General features: G+C 39.3%; 1 long non-coding RNA gene across 9 annotated transcripts in view; it reads left to right on the top strand.

The window, feature by feature from the left end:
- The window catches only part of LOC135320739 (uncharacterized), a 30,210-nt gene that overhangs the window by 845 nt on the left and 14,310 nt on the right, over positions 1-15,055 (top strand). Inside the window, exons 2-6 of one of the 9 annotated variants that reach the window (XR_010380012.1) lie at positions 574-698; positions 1,414-2,055; positions 9,786-9,920; positions 11,005-11,100; positions 13,691-14,942. This is a non-coding gene — a long non-coding RNA (uncharacterized LOC135320739). Of the gene's footprint in view, positions 1-573; positions 726-1,413; positions 2,056-9,785; positions 9,921-11,004; positions 11,101-13,690; positions 14,943-15,055 lie in introns of all 9 variants that reach the window. The other 8 variants (XR_010380013.1, XR_010380007.1, XR_010380011.1 and 5 more) reach the window with 8 other exon arrangements.

Below are 15,055 nucleotides of genomic sequence, written 5' to 3' on the forward strand. Positions count from 1 at the left end.
AAGCCATTAATATTTTTACATAATACAGTTGTTTGATTATTGAATTTTTCTTGTCAGATATTAGTCAGCAACCTCAGTTTTTTCTTTTAGTGATTTTGTAAGAAGAATAAAAATATATTTTTATTTTTTTTGACACAGTTTTATTAAAATGACTTGAGAGTGTATGAGCATTTTTCAGTTTATTTTCTTCTTTCACATAATATTTTAATTTTGTGTCCTTCTACATTGTATTCTAAAATTTGGAACCGATTGATATGTGCTTTTCACTTCACTATCATGAGGGATGTTTTTTCAGATGAAACTGAAAAATTTAGTAATTCATCTTTTGTCAGTATTAAAAGCAGACCAGCTAGGCTCCTTTGTGCCGCACTAAAAATAATACCAGAACATAAGAAAGGTTTCTGTATTACTTTATGTGCTCTGTGATAGCGTCTTTTCTGTGAACACACTCAACTCCTAATAAGACCCTGGCATTGAAAATTTACTTGTACATACACAGGGTTATATTATGCTTCCTTGATCCTTGAAATGAATATGGATGCTGACAGAAATCTTTGTGCTGTTCTCCCAAAGGTATTGCCATCAGAGAGTCAGCAAAGGTGGTTGACCAAGCCCAAAGGAGGGTGCTGAGGGGAGTTGATGACCTGGACTTTTTCATAGGGGATGAAGCCATAGATAAACCCACGTATGCCACAAAGGTAAACTCCCCACCGGGATTTGCTTCTGTAAGTGTATCACCAAGAACAGAGCAGTAGGATGAATCATGGAAAATGGTAGATTTCATAGCAATTGTACTTGTGAGCTGTGTATTTTATTCTTGTGTTGGAAAAGAGGTTTTGTTGTTGTTGGTTTTGTATGGGGTATTTTTCAAAATTGAAGTATAGTTGATTTACAGTGTTGTGTTAGTTGAACAAGGTATTTTTCATGTGGGGAATCAAGTGAATTTACAAAACCCCGGAATGCAGGATTGAATCTGGGAATGCTGGGCTTCATGTGAGAGCAAGACCTGCTTCTGTGGAAAATTGCAGGTTGACTCACTAACCTGTCAGATGTAGAAGAGCTGTAGATTGATTAATTAAAAAGAAGCACTAAAATTGTTTAACTAGGTATTTGTTCTAAAAACCTCCAAAATCCAAATGGAATGGTATGGCAGATTAGCTGTACTTTTCCATCTGTTACTCCACTGTTAAGATGATACTTTGTACTTAGAGATGTGAAGTAGAATATAAATGATAATATAACTTAATATTTCTGGTAAAGTGTCTGTTATTTCTTTACATAAATTAACATTCACCCAGTGCAAAGGACCTGTTTTCTCTAATAACTCAGTCTCTTCTGGGCCAGTGCTTTTAAAACTGTTGCTTTTACTGACATGGACTGAAGCTTGACATAGTTTGTTTTCTCTTCCTTTAGTGGCCAATAAGACATGGAATAATTGAAGACTGAGATCTAATGGAGAGGTTCATGGAACAAGTTATTTTTAATTTTCCCTGAGTTGAACCTGAGGGCCATCAATTTTTGATGGTGAGTAACTGGGACTGAGAGAAGAGCCCTGTGGATTCTGGGTTGCTTAGATTTTAAACCCAGGATATTCTTCTCTGGGGAGTTTTTAATTCCCGCTAAAGCTCTTTGTATGAGTTGGAGTGCTTTTTGGGCAAATAACAGAAGGTTCAACCAAAATGTCCAAAACCAAAGAGGGCTTATTATCCCACAAAACAGGATGCCAGGGTCAGGCCACTCAGGACTGGTTACTTGAGCAGCTGAGAGATGGAGGTGAGAACCCAGCCTAATTCACTTGTTTGGCCTCTTGTGCTGGTTCCCCTCAGGCCCCAGGGTGGCTGCCCGAGTTCCTGTACTGACTCTTGGTGTATTTACTTTCAGAGTTTTCGAATTAAGACTCTCTTCCTCAGAAAACTTCCTAGCAGATTTGCCCTGTCTGTCCATGCCCAGTGTGGGCCCTAGAGGGGAACAAAATTACTTTGGTACATTTTGATGAGTCAAGATTCTCTCCTGTTGCTGGTGAGGGGACCACATCTCATCACCTGGCCCCAAGAGGTAAGTACCTAAACCGGCCTCCAGCAGCAAGGAATGAGGAGGGAGGAATGGGTTTGAGTAGGAAACCACCTGTGTAGTTAGGTGTCCTCCTGAAATAACTGGATGGCTCTGAGCTTTGCTTCTTACAGCAGAGGGAGCTGAGTCAAGGTGCTGTTTTGTCAAGGTTAAATCTCACTCTAACACTGAGCTGAGTTACGGGCCCTGATATTGTGGATGTAATTGATCTTGTTCAGATGAAATAAAACAATACAGAGAAATGAAGAGAAGTGTCTCTTGGTTGTGGAGCCTGTTTTCATTGTTTTATGTTCTTTTTAAGTTAAAATTAATTACATGTATAAAACACTTACTTTAAGGAGAGCAATTGCATGTAACATAAGCTGCACATTAAAACCTACATAATTTAGCTTTGCATTTTTTCCATGCTAGTGCATTGTCAAATGGTCCCTGATCCAATTATATAATTCTTCCTAATGTTAAATATGGAATATTCTTTAGAATTATCTGGCTTAAAATATGTTAAGTACAAGGCTGTTATGGTAGTTAGTGGAATCTATATATTTTGTGTCTATTAAATCAAGTCCTTGAAAGTGCTCTAAGCTTTTTCCTGGCTGTATCTTCACAACTAGGAATTGCCACATCCAAGTACTGTGTTTTACAGGCCACTGTGTATTTTCTCTCCTGTGTATCTACGATGGTTTATGTAAAATACATGGAGCCAGGAAACTGACAGTATGTCTGAGTGGCTTTGTCTTTACAGCCAAAACAAATTACAGACTCCCACCTGCCATGCTTGGCATGTTCCCTTCTCTCGTACGTCACATAACTACCTGTTGGTAGGACTCCAGGCATGGGCCTGGGGCCCAGCTTCCTCTCCCTGCCTGCCCCATCCTGCTCTGCTCAGAGGGAGTCTGAGTCTTAGGCCTGTGGAGCAAATGCAATCACCAGGACACAGCCCACAGGAAATTTTTCCTACCAGGAATTTTTCTGCTCTAGCTGGCATATACACCGCAGTACAATAAAAACAATTGCTGGGAACGAACTGGAGGTGTTTGGTATGAATATGGAAAAGCTTAAATCCTTTGCCAAAAATGAGTATCTGAAGTGAATGTTCAAAAATAATTGTTTATTACATTAAACATAAGAAAATATTGTGTTACATTTATTGTACTTTGAAGTTAGCAGGTGTGTTTGCTGCATGATGTGACAGAGGAAGTTATGAGAAGGGTGGTTTTATCTCAGGCTTATGTCCTTCCTCATCAGTTAATGGGATAATTGAAGGGGAGTGAAGCAGGTACAGGGATTTGTGGCCATGTCCAGAAATTCATTGAAGACATTTACTGAACCACTACATCAGCTAATGGCTTCTTGGTGTAAAAGAGTCTAAAAGTTTTAAATTAAAGTTCCCTCAGTAGCCTATGAAATTGTCCCTTCTGACTGCCATGACAGACATCTGCACATCCATGGTGGGAATGAGCTCAGTACGGCTCATGTTTTTCAAGAAGTTTCAGAGACTCAACTCATGTTGGTCACGTGGACTAAACAGATAGCAAATGGGAACCACACTCTTTTCTCTAATACTGAATTTCCCAGAGTTCAAGACAGAATCATATAAAGAACTGCAGTGCTCTTGAAGGGAAATTGAATTGTAACTGTAGAGGAGATTTGCAAACCTTTTTGAATATGAATCAGGGGAAAAAGAGCAAGCAGCAGTGCTGCCCAAGGATGCTGGGAACCAGGAGCTCTGCCATCCACTTGAGAGCAGGAAAGATGTGTGTCCCAGCTCAGGGATGGAGGGTCACCCTTCCTTTATCCTTTTGTTCCAATCAAGTCCTCAGTAGCCTGTGTGCTGCCCACCCACATTGGCAAGGGCAGGTCTCCAAACTCAGTCTGCTGCATGCTAAGCTCTTCCAGAGACACCCTCTCAGACACACCCCAGAAAGAACGGTTTACCAGCTCTCGGGGTACCCCTTAGCCCAGTCAAGCTGACACATAATATTCACCATGACATGTGGCTTGTCCTGGCTTACCGCAGTAACTCCCTTCCTGGTTCATGAGGGTGGCTCACACCTGCTCTGTCCTGTACACTAGCACTGGCCGGTGTGGAGCTGGACATCCTTGGCACTGCTGAGTCTGTTACTGCTGGCCCGTGTTCTTCCCATTTTCAGTATATTGTCATCTCCACTCCTACTTGCCCTTCCTTGAGGATTTATGTTTTTAAAAATATTTCTTTACTGCAGTTATGGAGAGGTTTGGGACTGGAGCAATATTAGTTGCATGTGTTCAGCTTGCTTTCTTTATCCAGAAATATGGATTGATTTTTATATTACTGACTAATTATTCATTTTTGAATTAATATTTGATGATATTTTACCATTATTATGAATAAAATGCTTATGTAACTTACATTCATGTGAAGTTTTAATCATATACTTCAGTATTTAAAAAATAAGAAAAACTTGATATCTCCAATTTAGATCTCGTTATGTATAAATAATGGTTTTTGGAAGGTTTTATTTAAATTAGTCCTCTAAAGGAACAATTACTGGTGGTAAACATAGGAGAAAAAGAGGATTGAGGAAAACATAGATTTATGATTATGGTTCTGAGAACCCAGAAGAATGTGTCTTTAATAATGCTGAATTTGATTCAGGAATCAGGAGAACCTAATTTTATTGTAAACTTTCTCAATGGAAGTGTATAGATTTTAATGTTAGTTCTTCACAGATGGTGAATTGTTTGGCAGCAAGTACTAAAGTGTAAAAATCAGTGATTTAAGCAAGTTAAAGGTTTTATTTTTCTTAAAGTCATTTGTAGCAGGGAGGGCAGTGCTGTAGGTCAGGTTTCTGGTGTCATTAGGGATCTGTGTGCTCTAGTATATTTAGCATATGGCTTCCATTCTAAGATTGCCTTAGATCACAAGTTAGCTGCTGCAGCTCCAGTCATCACCTCCATATTCCAGGAAAGAAGGGGTTAAGAGCAGAAGTGGGCCTACTACATGAGTCTACCTTCAACCTTGTAAGGAGCTTTCCCAGAAGACACATCCAATAACTTTTGCTTCTTATTGGCCAGAACTTACTTAGCCATCCCTGTACACCAGGAAGTCTGGGAAATGCTGTTTTCTGGGCCTGTGATTGATCAGTGGTCTGTCATTAAGGCAGAAGGCAGAATAGATACTGGGTAGGGAAATTGCAGTGCCTGCCAGAGTGATGTGACTACAGGTATGAAGACAGTGGCAGATCAAGAATTCAGCTGTCTTCACAACTGTGGTTGGATATGGAAAGTGTTTTCCACGTTACAGAGCCAACAGGCTAGGGAAAAGCCACACCAGGATGTGCTGTGGCTTCTGCCCTGGGGTGAAGTCTTTCTTCTGTTAGCTTCTCCGCCTGTGGAGAAATAAACCAGGAAGTTGTATTGGGAGTTTCTGTGGCCTTCGCACACAGGCTGTAACTCAGGGTTTCACAACTCTTGTAATGAATTTTTTTTCTTATTATAGAACTATAAGTGCGATTTAGAAAATTTGGAAGATGCTTGTGTGGCTTTTCACACTCCTATCCCATTATCATAAATATTAACATTTAGTATAGATATACTTAATCTTTTCACTCATGTTTTTATACGATTTGCATTCAATATTGTGTCCTCCATCCCTCTCCCCCATTTTCTTGCACGGTTTTCATAATCCTCGCTTTAATGGTCATGCAATCATGTATCCAGTGGTTGTTTCCTGTCTGTTTAGCAGCCCCACTATTTTTAGATGTTTACTTTTGTTTCCAGTTTCTTGGTTTTGTAAGACATAACATAAAGTAAACTTTGCACATTTTTTCTATATTTAGAGAATTTTTATATTAAGAATATAAAAGTTATATATATATATAATTTGGAGGTCCAGATGTGTTAATAATTTTGAATCTCTGGTATACAATTTCACACTGAAATCTTCAATGTACAAGAAGCCACATTATTTGAACTCTTAGGATTGATTAATATCATTTTTGATTATTTGACTTTTTAATTTGCAGTTTGAATACCTTTGATCTTAAGCAGTTTTTCATGTATTTATTAGTTGTATTTTCTCCTTTGTGAATTGCCTATTCATGTCCTGGGTTTTGTACATATCAGTGTTTTATTGCTTTTATTGTTGCTATGATTTCTTTGAACTTTATTCTACTTAAATTTTTCTTTTGTGATAAAATGCACATACCATAAAATTTATCATTTTAACCATTTCTGAATGTACAGTTTGGTGAGTTGTGTACATTGACATTGTTGTGCAACCATCACCACCATCCATCTCAGGAACTTCTTCATCTTCCAAACTGAAACTCTGTCCACATTAAAGAATAACTCTCTTTCCCCCTCTCCCAGCCCTATCCCCCACCATCCCCCCTCTGTCTCTATGACTGTAACTATTCTGGGTCCTCATATAAGTGGAAACATCCAGTATTAGTCCTTTCATGACTGGCTTATTTCACTTGGTATAAGGTCTTCAGGGTTCAGCCACCTTGTAGCATGTGTCAGAATTTCCTTCCTTTTTTAGGGCTGAATAATATTCTGTTGTATGTATGGCCACAATCTGTTTATGGTGTGAACTCTTTCATATAACAGATAAGAATTTTTTGTCATAAGCAGATACTTTTTATCACTTGATTTTTTGTAGGTTATGTTTTTGAACATCTATAATTGTAAATTTTTATGTAAGTAAACCTACTTTCATTTGATGTTTATATATATTTTTCATTCATCTGGGATTTATTTGGAACATCACTTGACACTGAAATTAAACCCAGGAAGAATCCAGAGCCAGGGTTAATCTACTTCTTGTTGGAATGCCTTCTATAGGCTCACATTTTTTTTTAAACCAGGCAGGAAGGAAACATTGCATGACTATGCTCCCACTTTGCATACCTTTCTAGCCTTCCTCTCTTCATCCTATTCCCCCCTCTAATCAGTTTAAATGTTATGTTTATAAAATTAACTTATTAAGGTGCTTGGATTCCTCTTCAAGGTAAGAGAAGACTCTAGGTCTCTGGAGTTAATTCATTCAATTTCTTCTGGCCTGAGATATATTCTTGATATTACAGTTGATTGTTGATATATTCAGCACTTGCTAAAGGCCCAGCCCTCTCCCCACCAAGCATTTGCATGAATTAACTCACTTATTTAATCCCACAGACAATTGTGGGGTAGGTAGTTATTACGCCTGTTTTTCAGGTTGATAGGAGGTGCCATAAGGAGATATATTGTAACCTAAATATTGGAATCCACAGCTATTCTTCATGTGCTTTAAATGAAAGAAAACTAAAAAAAAAAATCTGATATAGTAATCACTAACACAGTGCTAAATGTGTACTGGGAACATTAAGGTATTAACTAATTTGATCTCAGCCCCTTGAGGTAGGCACATTAAAATAAGTAATGTGTTGTTGAATAATGTTTAGATCACATACTTACAATCTGCTTTTGATGACTTTATTATTTCTTGTCTATGTCTTAAGATTGCTTTCTCTCTCCCATTCAGGGAGTGTATTGATTCTAATCAGAGTAATTAAAACTTACTTGGGGCATGATGTTTGAGCTTTGTATCAGACAGGAGTATAAACTAAAGCCCCCAGCTAGTTGATAGGCATATTTGATTATTTGCTTGAAGAGTTAGCATACACACAGCACAGAATTCAAAAGGTGCAGTAGGATTTCCAGTGCAAGAGTGTCTCCTTCCCACTTCTGTGTTGCCTTCCAGATCCCCTTCCTGGAGGAAACCAACTTTACTGGTGCTTAACCAGCAATAATTATGTGCAGGCACATGGATTATACATAAACTTGCTTCATAAAATGGTAACAAAATTGACATACTATGGTACATTTTGATTTTTACTTTAAAAATTTTAGAAATTATAATTTGAAATATATGAAATTTACCCACTAAACACAGTTATAAATATATCATTTGGTAACGTTACCTACATTGATATTTTGGTGTAACAGAACTCTAGAAATTTTCCATCTTGCAAGATAAAACTTTGTGCCCATAAACAGCTCCTCATTTCTCTCCCTCATACACCTTGCTTTTTAAAAAAAATGTTGTAGATACAGAAGTATATTTAAGAATGTGTATGTATGGAGAGGCCTATTTTTATGTAGCAAATTTATAGTAGATATTGTTTCATATCTGCAGACACACTGCCCATCCTTTTTAATTGCTGCAAAGTGTTACATTTTATGGATGTGACCTAATCTGTGTAATCAGTTCCTTGTTATGTGCAGTTATTTAGTTTCTGATCTTGGAAGCTGTGACAACTGTGCACCTCTCTGAGGCACCTTGTTTTAGATGTCCCTTGGCTTGACAATGGAATTTGATTTTGTCTCATAGTCTTTGTTCAGAGACTTTCTCTTCAGTAGGTGAGTTTCTCACTGGTACATGCTGATGATTTTAGTGATAATAATGCATTTTCACTGAGTACATTCCCCATGCCAGGTGCTGCCATGACCACTTTGTTTAGACTCCTGTGAAGTCAGTGCTAATTATGCATGGAGAGAGGAAATCACTTTCCAAACTTGGTAAAATCGAAGGTGGGTTGTAGCTGGGCTGATTGGAGTTGGAGCTCTCCCGTTGCCCGTGCTGAAATGGCCTGGGCTGTGTGGCAGGTGTGTGTGGTCACAGCTGCTTTTCTGGTGCTGTGCTTTCTGGTTTTAGTGTGTTTTATTTATGTATGGATATTTTAAAACTCAGGCTTGGCTTTCTCTTTGGTTTCTATTGGGTGCATATTCGTTCTGATAATTGGTAAAACATATTTTAACATAATTGTACTTTTGTATAAGATATTTACCTGTATTTGTTTAGGGATGATTACTTCCAACTGTGCTTAGTGACCACGTTGGTACATGGCCACATTTCTTACCTCCTCCTCCTTTCTTCTATCACCTGCTTTTGATTGTTTATGTTAGTGTACTTACTCTGATATTTATGTTTGTGACTTTATGTTTACTGGTGTCTCTGCTGCTCTACCAAGAAAACAATATCTTTTGATTCCATGACACAAGGGCATCAGTGTCTTTATATTTTCCTCCTTTCCATCTGTGCCTGTCAACTTGATACTACTCCTGTTGTTTTAATTTATAATATTTACATTCTGTTCTATAGCTATAGATTCTCCCAGAAAAGAAAAGCATTTATCCCTACATCTTAAATGGACTACTTGCTCACTGTAAGTCTTTGGCTGTACTTTATGCATTCTTATTATTTGGCTAAAGCTTATTGTCTGATGGTTAATTCATGAAGGGTTCATAGAAACCAAATTCTCTCAAGTTGTTGTATGTTTAAAGATATTTTGTTTTTGCAACAGACTTGATTGGCAGTGTGGCCAGATATAGAATTCTGGGGTCATATTTTCCTGCCAGAAAACTCTGTAAATGTGGCCCTGTGTGTCCCAGTGTCCTGCATGCAGCTGTGCCAATGGCCAAGACAGGCTGCCCTTTTCCTGCTTTAAGAGTATGTTGCTCTACTCAATAAGCCTAACAAAACACCATAGGCTGAGGGGCTTCAACAACAGACAGTTGTTTTCTCACAGCTCTGGGGGCTTTAGGTCTGAGATCAAGGTGCCATCATGGTTGGTTTATGGTGAAATCTCTCTTCCTGGCTTGTAGATGGCCTCCTTCTCACCAGGTCCTTGTGTGGCTCTTCCTCTGTGTGTGAGTGAGAGAGAGCTCCCTGATCCCTCTGCCTTATCCTGCAGAGATGTTAGTGCTGTCCTGTGACCTCACTGATCCTGGATTACCCCTCTAGGGGCTTCATCTCCAAACACAGTCACCTGAGTGTTGCAGCTTCAGCATAAGAGTTTTGGGACACACAGCTCAGTATATAACAAAGGGTAATGTGGATTTTTATTTATTTATTTTTTTGCCAAAAGGCCTAGATTTTTTTTCCTTTCTTTGTTTTTTATTTTCTCCTTTTCTCTCTCTTTTTTTCCCTAGCTTAAATATGTGATGTAAATCCATATTTATTAACATGGAAAAATGTTCAACATATTGCTGAATGACAAAAAGCAGGTTTATTTATTTTTATCTTTATGTAATCCTGTTAATTTCCTCCTATTAGATAATAGTTATTATTTTAAATAGACATTTCAAAAAACTCGGATATCTATGTCATGATTTTCATCTGCTTTATTTTTATATTTTTCTGGGTACATGTTTTTTATCTGCCAAATTTTTTTTCCTATTTTTCTCTCTCCCCTCTCTTTTTCTATGAGTGTTTTTATTTGATGTTTGGCTAGTCTTCTTGTGTTCTTTCCTCATCTTTGAGTGAGGGGAGATCTTTCTGAACTGGCTGTGTGTTCGGTTTAGGCTGGGTGGTGGGCAGTGTCTGGCTGAAGCAGCTTCTGTCCCAGGCTTGTCTTTCTCACAGCAGATGGTGGAGGTGTAACTTCTCACCTTGCCGCCTGTGCTCTGAGGGGAGGGGCCTGGGGAGCGAGGCTCCTGCAGCTGTGCTGCTCAGACTACTCTGAATCCAAGCAAGGGCTCTCTGCTTTTGCTCTTCTCTGGAGAACTGGATATTGCCTGGTATCTGAAGTCACTGGTGTTCTCTTTCCATGTCCTCACTCATCTGGTCTCAGTGGGGCTGTTATTGCCCTTGGCAGCTCAGTGCACGTCTCTTCAGATTCACGGTGTTTGGGTGTTCTGTTATCCGAGGTGGAGTTTCCTTTTCTGTAGCTTGTTCTTGTTTTGGGGTGGATTAGTAAGAGCAGAAGTGTTTAGAGAGGCTTTGCTCTCTCAAAGATTTTAAACCTCACAGCCAAAATGTGTTTAATCAATCACTCTGGGTGTACTCTGTCTGTCAAATTAAGGAGTTGTACAGCATCTTAATGAACATGCTTTTAGATTAACTTATTGCCGTTCTGATGTAATTACATGAAATTTGGGTGAACACTAAATATAGTGAATATTTCCTTACAGACAGAACCTCCTCTGAATACACCAGAAAATAGAGAATATCTTGCAGAAATTATGTTCAAATTATTTAATGTACCAGGACTCTACTTTGCAGTTCAGGTAAGGACAAGTGACTTTCATGATTCCCAAGTGACCTTAGTTGTCTAATGTGGAAGAAATGGTGATTCTAGAGGCCTCTGTAAGATTGTGTGGTGTGGTTTCCTTTCCCATGCACTCAAGTGCACATGAACTCATCCCATTCAGGTCCGAGCTCAAACACTGTACAGAGCAATTTCTGTGATTTATGTTTTTACTGCTGGTGTAGAGTTTGTCCAGCTTTTGTCTGTTTACATTCATTAAAATCTAAAGTATCTTCAGGAAGACAAGATCAAGATGTAGGTGTGGTTCTTTGGCTTTTTTTTACTTCTGAACATAAAAAAGAAAATATACTATAGAATCTGTTAAAACAAAACAAAATGAAACAAAATAAATGTCTTTCAAGGGTTTCCCTTTGTGGATCTGAGCTCCTGTGGTTCCATGAGTTTGCAGAACTTCCCCTGAAGCTGCTTGTTCTTCATGGGGGGTTTTGTTGTTTTTAGGTGTAATGTATCTGCCTCTATATAAGGGAATTGACTGAAATTTGGGGGAATAAATGATAAAATTGTTTTCCAAAATGCTTCCTGCATATTCTATTCCCTTGTAGGAAAAAAGAGGAGGAGTTGCATAGATGATTAACTTGGAAGATTCCACATGCTGTGTCCTCTGTGTGGTGATTCTCAGTAGACAGTGATGTCTTAAAGACTCTGAAAATGCCTACATTAGAAAACTCTGTTTATTCCACCACTTCCAAATTTAACCAGAAATATTCCCCAACCCCTAAGCTGTTTCTGTTCCATGGACTAGGAGACACTTCAGGAAACACTGGCCCAGTGGTTCTCAAAGTGATCTATGCAGCAAGGTCTCCTCAAAAGTGTTTTTTCCAAAATACACATTCTCAGAATTTATATCAGACCACGGGTTTCCAGCCTCAAAGTTTTGGATCGGGCAGTCCTCAGGGGAGTGGAGGGTACTGAGCTGTGTGTTGTGGGATGTCTAGCAGCATCTCTGGTCTTGACCCACCAGGGGAAGCACCACCACCAGCCTCCCCTCCCTCAAGTGTGACAGCGAGAAATGTCACCAGATATTGCCAGGTGCTCCTTGGGGGCAAAATTGCACCTGGTTGAGAACCACTATCCTGGTTCTGCCAGATGAGAATTTCTGGGTGCCAGGCCCAGTATTTTGTCTTTCTAAAGTCCCCACAAGTAGTCTTATTGCAATCCATCTGTGGACCCACACTGGGAACCAGTGGATTAGAAATTAAAACCTCCTGATTCCACAATAAAATTCCTTTCTCTCTGGCTTTTCTTTGCAAAGCTTTGATTTATCTTACTGAGAAGTTGACTCCTCCAGATTAAGTGCACAGAATTTACATGTTAGTTGTCCACTTTGGAATTTGGATTTGGGAGGAAGATGGAAGGTAGGGAAGGGAAAGGTCATTCAGACTCAGTAAGAAAGAAAGGGCCTATTGCTCCAACCTGAAGATATGCTTGTGGAACACTTGAGAAAGTCCCCATGCTGATGGTCTCTGTGGTATTTGTGAAGGCAGTGCTGGCCTTAGCTGTGTACTGGACATCATGACAAGTTGGTGAACACACATTAACAGGAATCATCATTGACAGCAAGGATGGGGTCACTCACGCTATCCCAATGGTCAGCAGGGCAGCGAGTTCTGCTCTGTCTGTGGGCCTAACCTGATTTGAGGTGAAGGAAGCAGTGAAAGAAAAAAAAACCCTTCTGTTAATTAAAGCACCACTTTTGAAGACATACCTGTACTTAGCAAAGGTAACAAGAGCCTTTAAACACAGTTGTGTGAGAAAGTGGAAGATGCCTAGTGTCTGTGGCACTGGCAGTTGGAAATTTGCAGTAGCAGATTTGTGCAGTCTGGTGTCAGCAGTCGTCTGATGTCCCTGGCTCTGCTTGGCCCCGGTGTCACTTTGCCAGGAGGGTTTTCCTGACTTTAATTCTGAACTGTAATCTGGATATCAGTGGGTGCAGCACATGAACATTTGGAGGATGATTTTGTGTTCTGTGACAATCCTCTGGAGAGGATTTGTTTCTTGCTTTTTAAAAATTTTTTAAGAGCCAAGAAGGAGAGATTGTTCCCCTTGACTTGCAGGATGCTCTGCAATGTCACTTTTTGGTTTTAATTTTCAAAATATTACAGAAGTGATTTCTAATTCAGGCTTCAAGAGACTATATATATATATATATATATATATATATATATATATATACACATATATATTTGGTACAATGGACTAGTTAAATGAATTATTTAAAGATTTTTTTTTAATTAATTGAAGCTATCTGGAGGGGGTTACATTGGGAATTCAGACCTGCCTTTCCTCCTCCACTTCCCTTCTTGGAGGCAACCCCTGATACTAATGTTTGTTATTTTGTGTATTACAAGTATCTTTTGTGCAAATATAGGTTTGTGTGTGTATGTGCTAAGCTCCTTTTAAAAATGCAATAAATGAATCACTATGCTATACACTGGAAACTAACAGAATTTTGTAAATCAACTAAGACAAATTTAAAAAATGCAAACTAGTTTTTTTTAAAAAAACAATTCATTTATTTCATTTAAAAAATAGTCACTGTTTTATTTCAGGACGTTGCAGAGATGATGTACTAATGCTGGTGCTTTAATACCTCAAAGTTCAGAAATCACTGCAGGGGGAGGCTGATGTGTCTACAATCAGGAGGAAAAAGCCAAATCTTTCCCCTCTGTCATTGCACCCTGCCAGTGTCCCCTTTGCCCGGGGGTGAGAAGAGGCAGGAGGCCTGCAGAGCATGCTCTGTGCTCGCAGCCCCTTCATCCAGTCTCAGAACACTGCCCCCTCCTGGGTGTGAGGTGTTTAGGTGCCACTTGCTGTGTGGTCCTGCCTGGCTCCTCTCTGAGGTCACGTCCTCAGAGGTCAGTGCAGGCCAAGGTCAGGGTCTGTGCCTGTGGGTCTGCTTCCTGGCCTCCCCTGTGCATCTGAAACAAGTTTCACACTACGTGCAGGCCCACAGAGAAAGTTGTTGTTCAAATTTTTCTCTGTTTCTTAATGCAGTTTTTTTCCCCCTATTTATAAAAATTTCATTTACTGTACAAAATTTAGGTAAAATGGAGAAATGTAAAGAAGAAAATAGAATGACCCACAAACCTGCCCAGAGGACTGTGCCACACTTTTTTGGTATAGTCTACTGAGCTCTTTTTCTTAGACACACGATACACATTTTAAGCACAGTTGGGATACCCTCCATCTGATTTCATGTTCTAATTGTACAATGTGCTCCTGAGGTTGTATTTTGCATATTGACTTATCCCTGATGTATCTTTATGGTTAAATACTCTGTGGAAAGATATTTAGTAACTACCTGACAGCCCATCATGTGGGTGTAGCACAACTCACTTACTTGTTTTCCTACCATTGGCTGTGGGTTGTTTTAATATATTTAATCTGTGATGAAGCTGATACTCAACATGGGTTGAATTAATTTTAGAAAATGTTATATGTAATGTATTGACTATAGAAATTGTGAATAGTTTCTGTTTGCGAGAGCTACTGTTCTTATGACTTTTTTATTTTAATAATGTGTACATATCTTTTATCTTGATCTTAAATATTTTACAATTGGCTTGGGCTCCTGAGAAAGGCTACACACTCTCTCACTTCTAGAAGTTGGGCACCTCAGAAGACATAAGAGGAATTCAGTCACCTGTTCTTGTAACTTCAGTGGTAACTGTGCTTGTACATAGTGGAACTGATCCATCTGTCAGATGGATGAGGATTTGCTCCAGCCTTCTGTCTCCATGAGTGTGTGACAAGCAACCAGTGCCATCAGGGAGCTCAGAGTGCCTCCTCTACCTGGTGCAGGTGGGGACATTGTCCACTCTGCACAGCTACTCCCACCAGCATGAGCTGGACCTTCCCAGCCTGTGGCCTGCATGTTGAGTGGCACCCCAGGGGGCTGGTGAGGACCTGGGACC

This window comes from Camelus dromedarius, unplaced genomic scaffold (assembly GCF_036321535.1).
Source record: "Camelus dromedarius isolate mCamDro1 unplaced genomic scaffold, mCamDro1.pat HAP1_SCAFFOLD_114, whole genome shotgun sequence".
NCBI lineage: Eukaryota > Metazoa > Chordata > Mammalia > Artiodactyla > Camelidae > Camelus > Camelus dromedarius.